We start from the raw sequence: 13,497 nt of genomic DNA, 5'->3' as shown, positions 1-13,497 counted from the left end.
GCAGCTTTACACCCACTTGACTCACTTACAGAGAGATATCAATACATAGGTTTTAAGATTCTTACTAGTCAGATATATTCTTGGGCGGTGAATAGGGGGTGTTGAGTCCAGTTCCCTGAGCAAGGAGTAGGTCTTGTCTATTACGTATTGGGTTTATGGAACGGTATCTGAGCTAATTTGAAACCCTTGTTTTAGGCATCACCCCACCTCACCTTTCCCGTTAGGCAGCCATAGTGTCTTTTCTAACCGTGTGACTCTGTTCTGTTTTGTAATTCAGTTCAAGGGTAGCGGTTTTTACATTCCCTCTATAAGTGATATCTTATGATAAGTGTCTTTTTCTGTGTGACTTATTTCACTTAGAATCGTCGTACCTAAATCCACTCATCATGCTGCTACTAGCCTTATGACGTTGATTTCATGGCTGAGTGATATTCCATTGTACGTAAGGAGCACAACTTCTTTATCCATTTTTCTCTTTCCTGGGATATTTAAGGTGTAACGAAGTGGAGGTTCTTGTCAACAGAGCAGCCCTAAACTTTGGGGTGCTTGTGTCTTGCTGATTTTTAGTTTTCCCAATGTATACGCCCATGAGTGGAAGTGCCCTATGCTCTCTAAGCTGAGTTTTGTAAATGTTTCAGGACACACCGTACACTTCTCCAGAGTGGCTGTTGGCAATTTACATCCCGCCCATCAGCGTAGCAAGGCTCCCGTTTCTCCGTGGCCTGTCCTGCATTTCTGGTTTTGACACTTTATTCAGCATGGCCCTTTTGACCGATTGGAAGCGAGACTTCTTTGTAGCGCTGATTTGCCTTTCCAGGTTGCTTGGTTGGCCAAAAAGGGCGTATGCGTTTTTTCCTGAATATATTCAGGAAAAAACGCATACGCCCTTTTTGGCCAAGGGCATCATTGTCGAGGTTTTGCCGCTTTTCCTGTGCTTTAAAGGCGATTCGAATCTGCCTGCTGAAATCTGTTTCCTGCAATTCTGCCTTGCTTTCAAATCCTCTTTGTTGCCTTCCCTCAATATATTTGTAGACGAGAGTTATCATTTATAAGTCTGCAGGTTTGTGAATTGCAGTGCCCCTGAGCTCCATTTTTCAACTCGCTCTCTTGGGAGCTGGCCGCAAAAGCGCAGGATTGCTTTAGGCACTATTCTGCTTCCCGGCGGCAGACTGAGCCTCTGGTTAATTCTTCTTCCTGATGGGAAAATAGAGTGACCTGTGCCTGTCCCAACACCTAGAGCTAGTCTCTCATTGGTTCCCCGTCTTCCCGTTCATCCTCAGTTCAAATTGCCACCTGTATGGAACAGGAGGTTAAAGGTGCTGATTCTCCAAGGAGGGAGATTGCTAGTAAAGCGGCTGGAATGGCGAACCCGAGCACAAGGAGATGAGAAATGAGGTGCGTTTTAGAAACCTTTCCCGATCACTCGGTGGACCATCTTCTGGGTTTCTCATGCATGTTTTCGATGTAGGCAGATGCCCTTGAACCTGGAGATTTGGGACCCATGGGATGGGTACCACGCAGTATTACTTTAAAGCGTCTGCGTTTGCTCACCCAACCTCACCAAACCTCTCAGCCCTAAGAGTGTCCACCCTTATGTCTCAATCAGCTGCGGGTCTAGACATGGTCAATCCAGGTGGCATCACAGCCCCTGAACGAATTTTGTAAGAATTTCTCTCTCTTTCACTGTCTTTGTTTCACGGGTTTTTAAAATTATTTGAGTTTTATAATGGGGTTTAGCTGCTTTTCACTGCTGTGTTTATGCAGCTTTACACCCACTTGACTCACTTACAGAGAGATATCAATACATAGGTTTTAAGATTCTTACTAGTCAGATATATTCTTGGGCGGTGAATAGGGGGTGTTGAGTCCAGTTCCCTGAGCAAGGAGTAGGTCTTGTCTATTACGTATTGGGTTTATGGAACGGTATCTGAGCTAATTTGAAACCCTTGTTTTAGGCATCACCCCACCTCACCTTTCCCGTTAGGCAGCCATAGTGTGTTTTCTAACCGTGTGACTCTGTTCTGTTTTGTAATTCAGTTCAAGGGTAGCGGTTTTTACATTCCCTCTATAAGTGATATCTTATGATAAGTGTCTTTTTCTGTGTGACTTATTTCACTTAGAATTGTCGTACCTAAATCCACTCATCATGCTGCTACTAGCCTTATGACGTTGATTTCATGGCTGAGTGATATTCCATTGTACGTAAGGAGCACAACTTCTTTATCCATTTTTCTCTTTCCTGGGATATTTAAGGTGTAACGAAGTGGAGGTTCTTGTCAACAGAGCAGCCCTAAACTTTGGGGTGCTTGTGTCTTGCTGATTTTTAGTTTTCCCAATTCATACGCCCATGAGTGGAAGTGCCCTATGCTCTCTAAGCTGAGTTTTGTAAATGTTTCAGGACACACCGTACACTTCTCCAGAGTGGCTGTTGGCAATTTACATCCCGCCCATCAGCGTAGCAAGGCTCCCGTTTCTCCGTGGCCTGTCCTGCATTTCTGGTTTTGACACTTTATTCAGCATGGCCCTTTTGACCGATGGGAAGCGAGACTTCTTTGTAGCGCTGATTTGCCTTTCCAGGTTGCTTGGTTGGCCAAAAAGGGCGTATGCGTTTTTTCCTGAATATATTCAGGAAAAAACGCATACGCCCTTTTTGGCCAAGGGCATCATTGTCGAGGTTTTGCCGCTTTTCCTGTGCTTTAAAGGCGATTCGAATCTGCCTCCTGAAATCTGTTTCCTGCAATTCTGCCTTGCTTTCAAATCCTCTTTGTTGCCTTCCCTCAATATATTTGTAGACGAGAGTTATCATTTATAAGTCTGCAGGTTTGTGAATTGCAGTGCCCCTGAGCTCCATTTTTCAACTCGCTCTCTTGGGAGCTGGTCGCAAAAGCGCAGGATTGCTTTAGGCCCTATTCTGCTTCCGGGCGGCAGACTGAGCCTGTGGTTAATTCTTCTTCCTGATGGGAAAATAGAGTGACCTGTGCCTGTCCCAACACCTAGAGCTAGTCTCTCATTGGTTCCCCGTCTTCCCGTTCATCCTCAGTTCAAATTGCCACCTGTATGGAACAGGAGGTTAAAGGTGCTGATTCTCCACGGAGGGAGATTGCTAGTAAAGCGGCTGGAATGGCGAACCCGAGCACAAGGAGATGAGAAATGAGGTGCGTTTTAGAAACCTTTCCCGATCACTCGGTGGACCATCTTCTGGGTTTCTCATGCATGTTTTCGATGTAGGAAGATGCCCTTGAACCTGGAGATTTGGGACCCATGGGATGGGTACCACGCAGTATTACTTTAAAGCGTCTGCGTTTGCTCACCCAACCTCACCAAACTCCTCAGCCCTAAGAGTGTCCACCCTTATGTCTCAATCAGCTGCGGGTCTAGACATGGTCAATCCAGGTGGCATCACAGCCCCTGAACGAATTTTGTAAGAATTTCTCTCTCTTTCACTGTCTTTGTTTCACGGGTTTTTAAAATTAATTGAGTTTTATAATGGGGTTTAGCTGCTTTTCACTGCTGTGTTTATGCAGCTTTACACCCACTTGACTCACTTACAGAGAGATATCAATACATAGGTTTTAAGATTCTTACTAGTCAGATATATTCTTGGGCGGTGAATAGGGGGTGTTGAGTCCAGTTCCCTGAGCAAGGAGTAGGTCTTGTCTATTACGTATTGGGTTTATGGAACGGTATCTGAGCTAATTTGAAACCCTTGTTTTAGGCATCACCCCACCTCACCTTTCCCGTTAGGCAGCCATAGTGTGTTTTCTAACCGTGTGACTCTGTTCTGTTTTGTAATTCAGTTCAAGGGTAGCGGTTTTTACATTCCCTCTATAAGTGATATCTTATGATAAGTGTCTTTTTCTGTGTGACTTATTTCACTTAGAATCGTCGTACCTAAATCCACTCATCATGCTGCTACTAGCCTTATGACGTTGATTTCATGGCTGAGTGATATTCCATTGTACGTAAGGAGCACAACTTCTTTATCCATTTTTCTCTTTCCTGGGATATTTAAGGTGTAACGAAGTGGAGGTTCTTGTCAACAGAGCAGCCCTAAACTTTGGGGTGCTTGTGTCTTGCTGATTTTTAGTTTTCCCAATTCATACGCCCATGAGTGGAAGTGCCCTATGCTCTCTAAACTGAGTTTTGTAAATGTTTCAGGACACACCGTACACTTCTCCAGAGTGGCTGTTGGCAATTTACATCCCGCCCATCAGCGTAGCAAGGCTCCCGTTTCTCCGTGGCCTGTCCTGCATTTCTGGTTTTGACACTTTATTCAGCATGGCCCTTTTGACCGATGGGAAGCGAGACTTCTTTGTAGCGCTGATTTGCCTTTCCAGGTTGCTTGGTTGGCCAAAAAGGGCGTATGCGTTTTTTCCTGAATATATTCAGGAAAAAACGCATACGCCCTTTTTGGCCAAGGGCATCATTGTCGAGGTTTTGCCGCTTTTCCTGTGCTTTAAAGGCGATTCGAATCTGCCTCCTGAAATCTGTTTCCTGCAATTCTGCCTTGCTTTCAAATCCTCTTTGTTGCCTTCCCTCAATATATTTGTAGACGAGAGTTATCATTTATAAGTCTGCAGGTTTGTGAATTGCAGTGCCCCTGAGCTCCATTTTTCAACTCGCTCTCTTGGGAGCTGGCCGCAAAAGCGCAGGATTGCTTTAGGCCCTATTCTGCTTCCGGGCGGCAGACTGAGCCTGTGGTTAAGTCTTCTTCCTGATGGGAAAATAGAGTGACCTGTGCCTGTCCCAACACCTAGAGCTAGTCTCTCATTGGTTCCCCGTCTTCCCGTTCATCCTCAGTTCAAATTGCCACCTGTATGGAACAGGAGGTTAAAGGTGCTGATTCTCCAAGGAGGGAGATTGCTAGTAAAGCGGCTGGAATGGCGAACCCGAGCACAAGGAGATGAGAAATGAGGTGCGTTTTAGAAACCTTTCCCGATCACTCGGTGGACCATCTTCTGGGTTTCTCATGCATGTTTTCGATGTACGAAGATGCCCTTGAACCTGGAGATTTGGGACCCATGGGATGGGTACCACGCAGTATTACTTTAAAGCGTCTGCGTTTGCTCACCCAACCTCACCAAACCTCTCAGCCCTAAGAGTGTCCACCCTTATGTCTCAATCAGCTGCGGGTCTAGACATGGTCAATCCAGGTGGCATCACAGCCCCTGAACGAATTTTGTAAGAATTTCTCTCTCTTTCACTGTCTTTGTTTCACGGGTTTTTAAAATTATTTGAGTTTTATAATGGGGTTTAGCTGCTTTTCACTGCTGTGTTTATGCAGCTTTACACCCACTTGACTCACTTACAGAGAGATATCAATACATAGGTTTTAAGATTCTTACTAGTCAGATATATTCTTGGGCGGTGAATAGGGGGTGTTGAGTCCAGTTCCCTGAGCAAGGAGTAGGTCTTGTCTATTACGTATTGGGTTTATGGAACGGTATCTGAGCTAATTTGAAACCCTTGTTTTAGGCATCACCCCACCTCACCTTTCCCGTTAGGCAGCCATAGTGTGTTTTCTAACCGTGTGACTCTGTTCTGTTTTGTAATTCAGTTCAAGGGTAGCGGTTTTTACATTCCCTCTATAAGTGATATCTTATGATAAGTGTCTTTTTCTGTGTGACTTATTTCACTTAGAATCGTCGTACCTAAATCCACTCATCATGCTGCTACTAGCCTTATGACGTTGATTTCATGGCTGAGTGATATTCCATTGTACGTAAGGAGCACAACTTCTTTATCCATTTTTCTCTTTCCTGGGATATTTAAGGTGTAACGAAGTGGAGGTTCTTGTCAACAGAGCAGCCCTAAACTTTGGGGTGCTTGTGTCTTGCTGATTTTTAGTTTTCCCAATTCATACGCCCATGAGTGGAAGTGCCCTATGCTCTCTAAGCTGAGTTTTGTAAATGTTTCAGGACACACCGTACACTTCTCCAGAGTGGCTGTTGGCAATTTACATCCCGCCCATCAGCGTAGCAAGGCTCCCGTTTCTCCGTGGCCTGTCCTGCATTTCTGGTTTTGACACTTTATTCAGCATGGCCCTTTTGACCGATGGGAAGCGAGACTTCTTTGTAGCGCTGATTTGCCTTTCCAGGTTGCTTGGTTGGCCAAAAAGGGCGTATGCGTTTTTTCCTGAATATATTCAGGAAAAAACGCAAACGCCCTTTTTGGCCAAGGGCATCATTGTCGAGGTTTTGCCGCTTTTCCTGTGCTTTAAAGGCGATTCGAATCTGCCTCCTGAAATCTGTTTCCTGCAATTCTGCCTTGCTTTCAAATCCTCTTTGTTGCCTTCCCTCAATATATTTGTAGACGAGAGTTATCATTTATAAGTCTGCAGGTTTGTGAATTGCAGTGCCCCTGAGCTCCATTTTTCAACTCGCTCTCTTGGGAGCTGGCCGCAAAAGCGCAGGATTGCTTTAGGCCCTATTCTGCTTCCGGGCGGCAGACTGAGCCTGTGGTTAATTCTTCTTCCTGATGGGAAAATAGAGTGACCTGTGCCTGTCCCAACACCTAGAGCTAGTCTCTCATTGGTTCCCCGTCTTCCCGTTCATCCTCAGTTCAAATTGCCACCTGTATGGAACAGGAGGTTAAAGGTGCTGATTCTCCACGGAGGGAGATTGCTAGTAAAGCGGCTGGAATGGCGAACCCGAGCACAAGGAGATGAGAAATGAGGTGCGTTTTAGAAACCTTTCCCGATCACTCGGTGGACCATCTTCTGGGTTTCTCATGCATGTTTTCGATGTAGGAAGATGCCCTTGAACCTGGAGATTTGGGACCCATGGGATGGGTACCACGCAGTATTACTTTAAAGCGTCTGCGTTTGCTCACCCAACCTCACCAAACTCCTCAGCCCTAAGAGTGTCCACCCTTATGTCTCAATCAGCTGCGGGTCTAGACATGGTCAATCCAGGTGGCATCACAGCCCCTGAACGAATTTTGTAAGAATTTCTCTCTCTTTCACTGTCTTTGTTTCACGGGTTTTTAAAATTAATTGAGTTTTATAATGGGGTTTAGCTGCTTTTCACTGCTGTGTTTATGCAGCTTTACACCCACTTGACTCACTTACAGAGAGATATCAATACATAGGTTTTAAGATTCTTACTAGTCAGATATATTCTTGGGCGGTGAATAGGGGGTGTTGAGTCCAGTTCCCTGAGCAAGGAGTAGGTCTTGTCTATTACGTATTGGGTTTATGGAACGGTATCTGAGCTAATTTGAAACCCTTGTTTTAGGCATCACCCCACCTCACCTTTCCCGTTAGGCAGCCATAGTGTGTTTTCTAACCGTGTGACTCTGTTCTGTTTTGTAATTCAGTTCAAGGGTAGCGGTTTTTACATTCCCTCTATAAGTGATATCTTATGATAAGTGTCTTTTTCTGTGTGACTTATTTCACTTAGAATCGTCGTACCTAAATCCACTCATCATGCTGCTACTAGCCTTATGACGTTGATTTCATGGCTGAGTGATATTCCATTGTACGTAAGGAGCACAACTTCTTTATCCATTTTTCTCTTTCCTGGGATATTTAAGGTGTAACGAAGTGGAGGTTCTTGTCAACAGAGCAGCCCTAAACTTTGGGGTGCTTGTGTCTTGCTGATTTTTAGTTTTCCCAATTCATACGCCCATGAGTGGAAGTGCCCTATGCTCTCTAAACTGAGTTTTGTAAATGTTTCAGGACACACCGTACACTTCTCCAGAGTGGCTGTTGGCAATTTACATCCCGCCCATCAGCGTAGCAAGGCTCCCGTTTCTCCGTGGCCTGTCCTGCATTTCTGGTTTTGACACTTTATTCAGCATGGCCCTTTTGACCGATGGGAAGCGAGACTTCTTTGTAGCGCTGATTTGCCTTTCCAGGTTGCTTGGTTGGCCAAAAAGGGCGTATGCGTTTTTTCCTGAATATATTCAGGAAAAAACGCATACGCCCTTTTTGGCCAAGGGCATCATTGTCGAGGTTTTGCCGCTTTTCCTGTGCTTTAAAGGCGATTCGAATCTGCCTCCTGAAATCTGTTTCCTGCAATTCTGCCTTGCTTTCAAATCCTCTTTGTTGCCTTCCCTCAATATATTTGTAGACGAGAGTTATCATTTATAAGTCTGCAGGTTTGTGAATTGCAGTGCCCCTGAGCTCCATTTTTCAACTCGCTCTCTTGGGAGCTGGCCGCAAAAGCGCAGGATTGCTTTAGGCCCTATTCTGCTTCCGGGCGGCAGACTGAGCCTGTGGTTAAGTCTTCTTCCTGATGGGAAAATAGAGTGACCTGTGCCTGTCCCAACACCTAGAGCTAGTCTCTCATTGGTTCCCCGTCTTCCCGTTCATCCTCAGTTCAAATTGCCACCTGTATGGAACAGGAGGTTAAAGGTGCTGATTCTCCAAGGAGGGAGATTGCTAGTAAAGCGGCTGGAATGGCGAACCCGAGCACAAGGAGATGAGAAATGAGGTGCGTTTTAGAAACCTTTCCCGATCACTCGGTGGACCATCTTCTGGGTTTCTCATGCATGTTTTCGATGTACGAAGATGCCCTTGAACCTGGAGATTTGGGACCCATGGGATGGGTACCACGCAGTATTACTTTAAAGCGTCTGCGTTTGCTCACCCAACCTCACCAAACCTCTCAGCCCTAAGAGTGTCCACCCTTATGTCTCAATCAGCTGCGGGTCTAGACATGGTCAATCCAGGTGGCATCACAGCCCCTGAACGAATTTTGTAAGAATTTCTCTCTCTTTCACTGTCTTTGTTTCACGGGTTTTTAAAATTATTTGAGTTTTATAATGGGGTTTAGCTGCTTTTCACTGCTGTGTTTATGCAGCTTTACACCCACTTGACTCACTTACAGAGAGATATCAATACATAGGTTTTAAGATTCTTACTAGTCAGATATATTCTTGGGCGGTGAATAGGGGGTGTTGAGTCCAGTTCCCTGAGCAAGGAGTAGGTCTTGTCTATTACGTATTGGGTTTATGGAACGGTATCTGAGCTAATTTGAAACCCTTGTTTTAGGCATCACCCCACCTCACCTTTCCCGTTAGGCAGCCATAGTGTGTTTTCTAACCGTGTGACTCTGTTCTGTTTTGTAATTCAGTTCAAGGGTAGCGGTTTTTACATTCCCTCTATAAGTGATATCTTATGATAAGTGTCTTTTTCTGTGTGACTTATTTCACTTAGAATCGTCGTACCTAAATCCACTCATCATGCTGCTACTAGCCTTATGACGTTGATTTCATGGCTGAGTGATATTCCATTGTACGTAAGGAGCACAACTTCTTTATCCATTTTTCTCTTTCCTGGGATATTTAAGGTGTAACGAAGTGGAGGTTCTTGTCAACAGAGCAGCCCTAAACTTTGGGGTGCTTGTGTCTTGCTGATTTTTAGTTTTCCCAATTCATACGCCCATGAGTGGAAGTGCCCTATGCTCTCTAAGCTGAGTTTTGTAAATGTTTCAGGACACACCGTACACTTCTCCAGAGTGGCTGTTGGCAATTTACATCCCGCCCATCAGCGTAGCAAGGCTCCCGTTTCTCCGTGGCCTGTCCTGCATTTCTGGTTTTGACACTTTATTCAGCATGGCCCTTTTGACCGATGGGAAGCGAGACTTCTTTGTAGCGCTGATTTGCCTTTCCAGGTTGCTTGGTTGGCCAAAAAGGGCGTATGCGTTTTTTCCTGAATATATTCAGGAAAAAACGCATACGCCCTTTTTGGCCAAGGGCATCATTGTCGAGGTTTTGCCGCTTTTCCTGTGCTTTAAAGGCGATTCGAATCTGCCTCCTGAAATCTGTTTCCTGCAATTCTGCCTTGCTTTCAAATCCTCTTTGTTGCCTTCCCTCAATATATTTGTAGACGAGAGTTATCATTTATAAGTCTGCAGGTTTGTGAATTGCAGTGCCCCTGAGCTCCATTTTTCAACTCGCTCTCTTGGGAGCTGGCCGCAAAAGCGCAGGATTGCTTTAGGCCCTATTCTGCTTCCGGGCGGCAGACTGAGCCTCTGGTTAATTCTTCTTCCTGATGGGAAAATAGAGTGACCTGTGCCTGTCCCAACACCTAGAGCTAGTCTCTCATTGGTTCCCCGTCTTCCCGTTCATCCTCAGTTCAAATTGCCACCTGTATGGAACAGGAGTTTAAAGGTGCTGATTCTCCACGGAGGGAGATTGCTAGTAAAGCGGCTGGAATGGCGAACCCGAGCACAAGGAGATGAGAAATGAGGTGCGTTTTAGAAACCTTTCCCGATCACTCGGTGGACCATCTTCTGGGTTTCTCATGCATGTTTTCGATGTAGGCAGATGCCCTTGAACCTGGAGATTTGGGACCCATGGGATGGGTACCACGCAGTATTACTTTAAAGCGTCTGCGTTTGCTCACCCAACCTCACCAAACCTCTCAGCCCTAAGAGTGTCCACCCTTATGTCTCAATCAGCTGCGGGTCTAGACATGGTCAATCCAGGTGGCATCACAGCCCCTGAACGAATTTTGTAAGAATTTCTCTCTCTTTCACTGTCTTTGTTTCACGGGTTTTTAAAATTAATTGAGTTTTATAATGGGGTTTAGCTGCTTTTCACTGCTGTGTTTATGCAGCTTTACACCCACTTGACTCACTTACAGAGAGGTATCAATACATAGGTTTTAAGATTCTTACTAGTCAGATATATTCTTGGGCGGTGAATAGAGGGTGTTGAGTCCAGTTCCCTGAGCAAGGAGTAGGTCTTGTCTATTACGTATTGGGTTTATGGAACGGTATCTGAGCTAATTTGAAACCCTTGTTTTATGCATCACCCCACCTCACCTTTCCCGTTAGGCAGCCATAGAGTGTTTTCTAACCGTGTGACTCTGTTCTGTTTTGTAATTCAGTTCAAGGGTAGCGGTTTTTACATTCCCTCTATAAGTGATATCTTATGATAAGTGTCTTTTTCTGCGTGACTTATTTGACTTAGAATCGTCGTACCTAAATCCACTCATCATGCTGCTACTAGCCTTATGACGTTGATTTCATGGCTGAGTGATATTCCATTGTACATAAGGAGCACAACTTCTTTATCCATTTTTCTCTTTCCTGGGATATTTAAGGTGTAACGAAGTGGAGGTTCTTGTCAACAGAGCAGCCCTAAACTTTGGGGTGCTTGTGTCTTGCTGATTTTTAGTTTTCCCAATTTATACGCCCATGAGTGGAAGTGCCCTATGCTCTCTAAGCTGAGTTTTGTAAATGTTTCAGGACACACCGTACACTTCTCCAGAGTGGCTGTTGGCAATTTACATCCCGCCCATCAGCGTAGCAAGGCTCCCGTTTCTCCGTGGCCTGTCCTGCATTTCTGGTTTTGACACTTTATTCAACATGGCCCTTTTGACCGATGGGAAGCGAGACTTCTTTGTAGCGCTGATTTGCCTTTCCAGGTTGCTTGGTTGGCCAAAAAGGGCGTATGCGTTTTTTCCTGAATATATTCAGGAAAAAACGCATACGCCCTTTTTGGCCAAGGGCATCATTGTCGAGGTTTTGCCGCTTTTCCTGTGCTTTAAAGGCGATTCGAATCTGCCTGCTGAAATCTGTTTCCTGCAATTCTGCCTTGCTTTCAAATCCTCTTTGTTGCCTTCCCTCAATATATTTGTAGACGAGAGTTATCATTTATAAGTCTGCAGGTTTGTGAATTGCAGTGCCCCTGAGCTCCATTTTTCAACTCGCTCTCTTGGGAGCTGGCCGCAAAAGCGCAGGATTGCTTTAGGCCCTATTCTGCTTCCGGGCGGCAGACTGAGCCTCTGGTTAATTCTTCTTCCTGATGGGAAAATAGAGTGACCTGTGCCTGTCCCAACACCTAGAGCTAGTCTCTCATTGGTTCCCCGTCTTCCCGTTCATCCTCAGTTCAAATTGCCACCTGTATGGAACAGGAGGTTAAAGGTGCTGATTCTCCAAGGAGGGAGATTGCTAGTAAAGCGGCTGGAATGGCGAACCCGAGCACAAGGAGATGAGAAATGAGGTGCGTTTTAGAAACCTTTCCCGATCACTCGGTGGACCATCTTCTGGGTTTCTCATGCATGTTTTCGATGTAGGAAGATGCCCTTGAACCTGGAGATTTGGGACCCATGGGATGGGTACCACGCAGTATTACTTTAAAGCGTCTGCGTTTGCTCACCCAACCTCACCAAACCTCTCAGCCCTAAGAGTGTCCACCCTTATGTCTCAATCAGCTGCGGGTCTAGACATGGTCAATCCAGGTGGCATCACAGCCCCTGAACGAATTTTGTAAGAATTTCTCTCTCTTTCACTGTCTTTGTTTCACGGGTTTTTAAAATTATTTGAGTTTTATAATGGGGTTTAGCTGCTTTTCACTGCTGTGTTTATGCAGCTTTACACCCACTTGACTCACTTACAGAGAGATATCAATACATAGGTTTTAAGATTCTTACTAGTCAGATATATTCTTGGGCGGTGAATAGGGGGTGTTGAGTCCAGTTCCCTGAGCAAGGAGTAGGTCTTGTCTATTACGTATTGGGTTTATGGAACGGTATCTGAGCTAATTTGAAACCCTTGTTTTAGGCATCACCCCACCTCACCTTTCCCGTTAGGCAGCCATAGTGTCTTTTCTAACCGTGTGACCCTGTTCTGTTTTGTAATTCAGTTCAAGGGTAGCGGTTTTTACATTCCCTCTATAAGTGATATCTTATGATAAGTGTCTTTTTCTGCGTGACTTATTTGACTTAGAATCGTCGTACCTAAATCCACTCATCATGCTGCTACTAGCCTTATGACGTTGATTTCATGGCTGAGTGATATTCCATTGTACGTAAGGAGCACAACTTCTTTATCCATTTTTCTCTTTCCTGGGATATTTAAGGTGTAACGAAGTGGAGGTTCTTGTCAACAGAGCAGCCCTAAACTTTGGGGTGCTTGTGTCTTGCTGATTTTTAGTTTTCCCAATGTATACGCCCATGAGTGGAAGTGCCCTATGCTCTCTAAGCTGAGTTTTGTAAATGTTTCAGGACACACCGTACACTTCTCCAGAGTGGCTGTTGGCAATTTACATCCCGCCCATCAGCGTAGCAAGGCTCCCGTTTCTCCGTGGCCTGTCCTGCATTTCTGGTTTTGACACTTTATTCAGCATGGCCCTTTTGACCGATGGGAAGCGAGACTTCTTTGTAGCGCTGATTTGCCTTTCCAGGTTGCTTGGTTGGCCAAAAAGGGCGTATGCGTTTTTTCCTGAATATATTCAGGAAAAAACGCATACGCCCTTTTTGGCCAAGGGCATCATTGTCGAGGTTTTGCCGCTTTTCCTGTGCTTTAAAGGCGATTCGAATCTGCCTGCTGAAATCTGTTTCCTGCAATTCTGCCTTGCTTTCAAATCCTCTTCCCTCAATATATTTGTAGACGAGAGTTATCATTTATAAGTCTGCAGGTTTGTGAATTGCAGTGCCCCTGAGCTCCATTTTTCAACTCGCTCTCTTGGGAGCTGGCCGCAAAAGCGCAGGATTGCTTTAGGCACTATTCTGCTTCCGGGCGGCAGACTGAGCCTCTGGTTAAT

Source organism: Eschrichtius robustus, chromosome 7 (genome assembly GCF_028021215.1).
Source record: "Eschrichtius robustus isolate mEscRob2 chromosome 7, mEscRob2.pri, whole genome shotgun sequence".
Lineage (NCBI taxonomy): Eukaryota > Metazoa > Chordata > Mammalia > Artiodactyla > Eschrichtiidae > Eschrichtius > Eschrichtius robustus.
This window is presented reverse-complemented; position numbering follows the sequence as displayed.